Here is an 8,976-nt window from a genome sequence, read left to right as displayed (position 1 = left end):
AAGGCCAAGTGACCCGGATTGTTAACCCGGGGCGGGTGATCTTCCCGACTCCACATAATGGCCTGCTCAGACCATCACAAGTATCGAGGAACTGTCGGCTCAACGGCGTTCACTGCTCTCTTATGAAGCTTCTGATCCCACTTACATAAACTTGTGGTGAAAACATGATACTGCCCACTGCTCAATTGCTTTGGTTGACTCTGATAGCCAGACTTCTGCTGCTTCTGCTAACCCCCTGGCCAGAATGTTGATTGTAGACGCCTTGACCACCCTGATTGAAATTGCCTTGATTGTTCTGGTGGCCCCGAATGCCGGAGCCAGAACCGCCACCTCCATTGTTCGGGCCATGAAAGCCGCCACCTCCTGAACCGCCACCCGACCCGTGATTACCATTGAATATGTAGGAATTTTTGAAGGCCTTCATGATAGTGCAATCCTTCCACAGGTGAGTAGCCGGCTTTTCTTTAGTGCCATGCTTCGGGGAAGGTTCATTTAACAACTGCTCAAGGGTAGGACCTGACCCGCCCGATCGAGGAGGTGGCCTCCCCTTATGCCGCTGATTGTTGCCCTGCGCATTGGTGTTAGCCACAAACTCTGAGCTGCCATCCGCCTTATGTTTATTGTTGCCGCCTTGATTCGTCGGGCCAGGCTGAGGACCCTTAACATTGACGCTCTTCTTTCCCTTCCCTGCCTTCTCGTAGTCAGACTCGGGATCCTTGGTACTATCAGAGTTAGCATATTTAACAAGAGCTGCCATCAGCTGGCCCATGTCAGAACAATCGCGCTTGAGTCGCCGCAGTTTCATCTTCAGAGGCTCAAAACGGCAATTTTGCTCTAACATCAATACTGCAGAACCGGCATCCATCTTATCAGATGAATGTATTATCTCCTTAACCCGACGCACCCAATGGGTCATGGACTCACCCTCATGTTTCCTGCAACTAGTTAAATCCACAATCAACATGGGTTGCTTACATGTATCTTTAAAGTTCTGGATAAACTTCTCCTTTAACTCTACCCAGAAATTAACAGAATTAGGTGGCAATGCCTTCAACCAATTATGAGCCGTTACATCCAGCATCATGGTGAAGTACTTGGCCATCGCAGCAGCATTAACTTCTAGCAATTCCATGGCCCTCTCATAACTCTCAATCCACGCCGCCGGCTGCAAATCGGCCGTGTAATTAGGTACCTTACGAGGCCCCTTAAAATCCTTGGGCAACCGCTCGTTACGCAGAGCCGGCACTAACCAAGGCACACCCCCAGTCCTGGTGACCACACCTGACTCCATTGACGATGTCGGGTAAACCGGCAGGGGTTGATAAGCCGCCTGCTGAGGTGCTATTTCTGCTGCCTATTGAGCCGCCTGCTGAATTTACTGACGTACTCTGTCCTGATTATGCACATTAGGAGCCCCACCCTGTGCCGGGTCATACCCGCACGGCTGATTGCGGCGCTGGGCGTTGCTTGAAATGGCCGGCAAGTCTAGATGCCTGCTATAACTCTTGCTCCGGCTCGGACGTGGGGTTGAATGAATCATGTCTCTACTATAAGAGTATGCCTCCTGTTGTGCTAAGGCTGTTTGAAGAAGATCTCTGACTCTTTGTGTTTCAACCGCCATCGGTGAATCGCCATCAGCTGGGAGAGCCGCCAGTCATGCTGCCGCCGCGATCATGTTTTCCAGTGGGTTAGAGTAATGACCCAGTGGCGTCGGCACATAACGGGCCGGAGCAGTATTCAAACGTGGGGGTCGCATAACCTGTGGTTGAATCAGCGTGTTGGTCCCGGGCGATGTGACCTGATTTACTCCCGGCGGGTTACTGGGTCCCGCTCCGGGTGTCTGGAAAAGGTTCCTAGGATCATAAACCGGAGGCAGACAAGATTGAGCCTTCTGGTACCTTCTCCTCATAACTTCGTTTGACGCATTCTGCTCCATCGTGAGAGAGAGTTGAGTGTCGGGGAGACTATCATTTGAAACACAAAAGCAAGGAGTTCATCATGAACACACCATCTATTACCTTTTGGAGGAGTGGTGTCTCCTAGATTGGTTAGGTGTCACTTGGGAGCCTCCGTAAGATTGTGGAGTTGAACCAAGGAGTTTGTAAGGGCAAGGAGATCGCCTACTTCGTGAAGATCTACCCAGGTGAGGCAAGTCCTTCGTTGGTGATGGCCGTGGTGGGATAGACAAGGTTGCTTCTTCGTGGACCCTTCATGGGTGGAGCCCTCCATGGACTCGCGCAACCGTTACCCTTCGTGGGTTGAAGTCTCCATCAACGTGGATGTATGATAGCACCACCTATCAGAACCACGCCAAAAATCTCTGTGTCTACATTGCGTTTGCCCTCTCTAAACCCTTCCCTTTTACCTTCATATGCAATGTTTTACTTTTCGCGGCCACACTCTTAGAATTGCATGTGTAGGTTGATTGCTTGACTTTTGCTAAGTTGCTAAAATCTGCCAAGACTTAAAATTGGGAAAAGGCTAGATTTTTATTTGGCCAAGTAGTCTAATCATCCCCCTCTAGACCTACTTTCGATCCTACAAAGTTCGGCCAGGGACCGAACACACCGAGCGATCCCGCGCTACTAACAAGTTGGTGGAAGAACTATGATGAACACGTAGAGCTATCCAAGTTTGGGCCACCGTCTTGGTGTAACACCCTACACCTGCTCTGCTTTCTATTGTTGTGGTCTCAGGCTACAATGTGTCTCTTACAAGGTGGGAAAGATCGACCTCCAGCGAGGTCCCGATCCTCCCTTATTTCTACCACACAACCTGAAAGGTAAGGCGGTTTGAGTAGTTCAGGAGAATATCTATATCCCTACCTTAGCTTTAAAAGGTACTCCCTCTGTCCGAAACAACTTGTCCCAAGCTTGTCCCTCAAATGGATGTATCTAGTACTAAATTGGTGCTAGATACATCCATTTGAGGGACAAGATTTTACGGATGGAGGGAGTACTCTCTAGCCTCCGTAGGAGTCTATAGCCTACCTGACTGACTTGTCCATTGGTCGTCCTGCACATTGTTGATGACCGCACACTAACCAGACAACGTCAACCGGTTTTCCAAAGTCAGACTTGATCGCTTCTGCTCCAAGCTTTGTTTGCAGGCTTAGTCCACTTCCGTACCTTCAGGCGGAACATCTTGTCTCGCCCCATGTGAGGTTCCCGGACACCTTCTCCCGGAAGGGGAGGTGCTATCGACTCTCCAGGGAGCTTCTTTCCTCGTTGCTTTATCTTCGCCTCTTCATGATACCTCTTGGGCCCTCGCGCTAATCCGACCCTTGCTACCCCATAATCTAGGGGTCCGAGACACATCACACACATCAATGCATGTTATCACACAATATGAAATGAAAATTTGAAACATAGCCCAAAACACACAAAAATAAGAATTTCAGCATTGAATAGTACATAACATAAGTTGGGCTTGGATTTGGCCCATTTGTTATGGCAATGATGTCAAAATGTCATTTTTGTACGGCTCATGAAATATTTCAAATTTTGATATGAAATCTGTGTAACAACATACATTGATGGTGTGTCAATGTGCTAGATGTTTCTAGATTTTCTAAACATTTTAAAATATCTACGACATTCAGTACACCGGTGGCACCACAAGGTGGGTGCACCAGATACATTCCCATGATTGTAAGTGCTCGTCCAATGCATTAAATCGAAATACAACAGACGAAGGCAAGCCCGTCAAGCTCATCAGATGCATCTCGACCATCGCGCCAGGGTCGGTCAGGTCACCCCTGCCACGAGCATGCGGGTCGTTCCCTTTGCAATTTCGTGTGTGGCATATCAGCTTCGTCTAGTCTATTTTACCTACCACACAATGCTCTTTAATAATAGGGTCATATTACATATGTATGACTTGCACACCTAACCCTCCATATACACCAAGTGTAATTTTAGTTTTTATACACATATTGAATACTAATTTCAACACATGTCCTGACAATGGACGCAGATTTCGTGACATAGAGTCACCTGACATTGGGCAATTGACATGTGGGCTAGTGACTAAATGAGCCACGTGTTTGTGACCCAAAGTCATGTGCCATTATGTCATTGAATCCTAATCCCCACACAAATAAGCCATTTCATCGTGACATTGCCTTTTGTGGTTGTCGCAAAGACATGTGTGTGCGGGCTACACGACAAAAGTGCGACTACAAACCAGTCATCCCATGAGATAAAATTCCTCACAATCACACAATATTAAAGCCAGCTGGATATATAAATCTGCCATGTCATCAAATGCTAGTTTTATTTGTTACTAGTATACTAGCTATTTGCCCATGCGTTGCAATGAGGCATAAATATTCTAGTGGTTCAACATCAATCATGTCCGGCATATACCTTACACTTACACTCAGCGTATTCTAGATTTTGAAAAGATTCAGTTTGATTTGAGTACGGGTAGGGGAAGGCAAGAAAATGTTTGATTTAGTTGAGGTTTTGTTAAGATTTGATCTTATTTGGGTATGGGTGGGAAGGCAAGAAGAGTTTTGATTGAGTTGAGTTTTTGGTAATAATTGATTTTATTTTTGTTTTATTGAGTTAATGCTTGACGTGGTTTTGGAAAGTATCAATTTTGTATCGATTATTTCAAGTTACTCTAATTACATTGGTTTTTCTTTTGTGTGGCATTTGTTGAGACTATTCAAAAAACCAAAATAAAACCGAAGTGAAGAGGGAGGTACGAAGAGGAAAACATAGGGGCGCAGGTGGAGATGACGCTACCAACTCCCCTTTGATAGTAGAGATTTAGTAGTATAGATAAAAGAGTTGGCAACAATGTTGGATATTAAGTTAGTGTACAAACTGCTTTTTCTATTTCTCTTTTCTATTAATCAACATTTTTATCTAGGAGTACGCGTAGAGATTGGCTCTTACATGAGAGCTCACTCTTCGATTTCATTGTATCTCCTTCACATAAAAAAATGCCAAGTGTGCTTATAGCCTACTACTATACTTGCTTTTATAGGTCTGTGCCGCTTTATTAATATTTGATTAACCATATTCTCTCACAAAAAAATTGAACATCATGTTGTAGCTTGCTCTTAAGAGCAAGTATAAGATGGCGATGTAAACAGACGATAAATGTCTAGATATTACATTTTTGTTGAATTCGAGAAGAGAGAAGAGGAGGGCGAGAAGAATTAGGATGTAGATTAAGAGTTGGATGCATCAAGGGCTCCAAGAAACTTTATTCAAAGATGAGGTGGGTCATGCATTTATAGCTAACTAATATGGATGTTGGCTATAAGGTTGGGTTGTAGATCACATGGCAACAAGATATAGCCAACAGTTGGCTCCATTATTGTTCATTCTTTTAATTATAACCTGCTTACATGACACCTACAATGCAAAAAAGAGAAGAGTGAGCTCTAACGCAAGAGTCAATTTCTACACGTATTGCTAAGCAAAATGAGTAAATTAATGAGAGGAAGGAGAAATATAGAAAATGGAAAAATACTAACCTAATAGCCAATCAAATTATATGTTATGGCACGGTAGAGCTATATCAAGTAGTTGGCTATATTATTACCAGTAATCCTAGACCTACGAAGACTAAGGCTGGCCATAGTGGTGGTATCTTAGCTAACATAGTAGATACCGTATCATATTAAATGTTATGATACTTTATGTCTTGCATGGCAATAAATAAGATAATATATGATATTATTCTATGATATTATGCACTATAAAGATAGTATCATACACTAGTATCATAAACATGATACTAGTATATGATATATCCACTATAAGTAGCCTAACGCGAGTTTTATGTAACTTTCCATCAATACTTCTCTTCCCAAAATTTAAGTGGGATGGGGTCATCTTCTCCCTAAGGCTGGTCATAGTGGGGAGTATCATAACTTAGCCTAACCCCAGTCATAACTTGACAGTTGTCTAATCACGTAAGAATTGTGTAAAACCCTTTGGAGGTGTAGCATTACTCTATTATTATCATTATTATTATTATTGCTTTATTCTACACATGCTTCTGTTCTCTCTCATCTTTTCTTTTTTTCCAACTCATCAGAAATACAATATGACATTTTTTATAGTTTGCTTATATCACCTTGGTACACGTCCTAGTACAACGATTGAAAATAAAGAAACCGGAGTCCAATTTTTCTTTTCAAAGTCACACATTTCAAAACAGTGGTGGCAACAGCTACGTATAGGCACTGTTGTATAGATATTTCGCTGCCACCCACCCACGTATACCACAGCTACGATAAGTCCAAAGCGCCAGCCCGGCGGTATCTGAATCTCCCGTCAAGCAAAACAATGGCGTCACTGTCGACAACAGCAAGCACCACGATTCCAAATCCATCCGTATCTCAACCCTCTCGGCTGCCAGCTTAGCCTCTTGCTTCGATCATTACCTAGACTATACTTCCCAGTCCCAGTCCCCATGGATCACACCTCTCGTGCATATTATAAGCGGACGAATCAGGTTGATCGCCCGGGGAGTTGAATCGCGAACATGTCTCGAGATCCACGACAGCTAATCATAGAGCAAAAGCAAACCCGCCCAACAGCCAGCACCGCTCACGTATCTCGTACACCGCGCCGTATTATACGTACGCACGCACATCGCCGGAGTTTTGTAGTGCTGCTGCTCGATGACACCACTGCGCTGATGTGACAGTACCGGTGTTCATATTTGTCCTGTGCGTCGACGTATCCCAGCCGGCTGGATCCCCATGTGCAGCAGCCAGATTCCGGTAGTACGTACATACCGCAAATAGTCAGAGCATAATATCGGCCAGGAAACTCCATGTAAAATGTTACCGTCTCGATCAAAGACTCTGCTGGCTAGCTAGATGACAAGAACGCATCAGAGTTTCATAGGCCCGAACTTACTTAAGTGAGTGAGTGATGTCTGTACACCACCTCCTACAATCATGGAGCTAGCGTGAGAGTTATAAACTCCTCATACCAGTCCCCGTCAAAAATAAAAATAAAAACTCATGCTACCCAGTTAGGGGAGGACAGTGGCTTGCCTCCGTACGCGTTGGTACATTTTTCTGGTGAAAAGTATGTATCATGCATCCATCTCGCCGTCTGTGATGACTAAGAAATGACAGACCAGTTACACAAGTACACCAGCGTGAGGTTCAGGTCCTCTCGTCACCATCGCCCACCTCGTGGTTCACACAATGGAACCATGGAAGGGAACCCCCGGTGTTCGCCTTGTTGATTTAGGTGGAGAACGGTCTCAGCTCTTTCTTCCTTCACCTCGTCCCTCTCTAGGGCTGGAATTCAAGTTGAGTCGAGCTTTAGAGCTTGTTATCTTAGCTAGCTCGGAAATTTGTAGACACATATTTTTTCTTCACAAATCTCGACAATCAACAATTTGCATTACAGGAACAGTTGGTGCACTTCACAGATGATGGCAATCAACAACGATGTTGGAACTTACTGCACGTCATTTGTGATAAATGAGCTAAATGAGTAACTCGCTAGCTCTGTTCGTTAAACTTGTTTTGTTAACACATTCAAATCAAAACTCGACTCGACGCATTAGTCATCGAGTTCGAGTCGAGTTGAGCCGAGTCACATGCTACTCGTTTTCGTGAGTTTCGAGTTTAAATCCAGCCCTATCCCTCTCTATACCCTTTTTTTGCACAAACCCTCACTATACCTTGGTCATCTCCTTCCTCGCATGTTTTTCCTATTGGTCTTCTTTCTTTATCTCATTTCATCCATTGTTAGGCACTATTCACCTATTGTTGTCGACTATCGGTCACCTTTGTCAATAGCGGGCCGAGGAGTTGGTGAGCCCATCTAGCCACCTCTAGTGCACCCCTAATGTTTTCACTATTCGAAATCGGTCATATTCCTACTTTCTCCGCAACACTCTCCTTAATCCTTTGTGCATCCACGCGTAACAATCGCCTACTCCTTCTGATAAATCAACGATGAGCGAGTGATAGTTCCCTAAGACCAGCGGGTGAATGTTCACTCATTAGTTTATTCGTTACATAATGTAGGTATTGTTGTGAAGGACTTTGAGGAGGAAAGATGTAATGTGTGGCCATGACACACCTATCAACGACACAATAATAACAACAATTGCGTACTAATTAATTGTATAACTCACAAACAAGGGAAAGGCCGTGCCCTATAGAAGGAGCAACTAACGAAGGAGCACCTTCCAAAACACCAAACATATACTCCCCCCTTCCATCTATGTAGGGCCTAATGCGTTTTTCAAGATCGTCTTTGACTATTGATAAGATTGATAATACATGAGATGTATAATGTGAAAATTATATCACTGGAAGCTCCTTTCACGTACGAATTTGACATATGCTTTGTGTAACTTGCATGTTATATATTATTGCTCTAACACTTGGTCAAAGTTAGCCTCGAAAAACACATTAGGCCCTATATAGATGGAAGGAGGGAGTGCACCATCCGTCTCATAATGTAAGAACGCTTTTTACACTAGGGTAGTGTAATATAGCTTCTTCTGGTTTGACGCGGTCTAGCAAGCAAACTCATTTTGCTGTTTGAAGAAGTTCAATCAAAGGCCGTTTCGTCAAAAAGAAGAAAGAAAAATAACAGCAGAGGAGCGAGGGAGAATCTTTCTTTCACCCACGGAATCACGGCTCACGGGTTCGCGGTCACAGCCACGGGCGGGGCCCAATAGATGCACGTTCTGCCCACGTCAGCCGTATGAGGGGAATTCCCGTCCTGCCCCTCCCGCCACGCCCAGGCCCGGTTGACTTCGGGCCCCCAGCCAGGCCCATTCCCGTCAACCAACCCTCCCCTCCCCGCCGAGCGCGCGCGCTCGAAGATTCCGTCGCCGTCGCAGTCGTCGTCGTGCGGACGCACAAACAAAGATGCAGCCGAGGCGCGCATGTCAGCAGCTCGTTGTAGGAGTAGAAATTGGTTGAGAGCGCACTCCGAGGAGGAGAGGCAGAGGCAGAGGCTACTTGCGCGCCGT

This window comes from Triticum dicoccoides, chromosome 4B, assembly GCF_002162155.2.
Source record: "Triticum dicoccoides isolate Atlit2015 ecotype Zavitan chromosome 4B, WEW_v2.0, whole genome shotgun sequence".
Lineage (NCBI taxonomy): Eukaryota > Viridiplantae > Streptophyta > Magnoliopsida > Poales > Poaceae > Triticum > Triticum dicoccoides.
Note: the sequence above shows the minus strand (reverse complement) of the source record.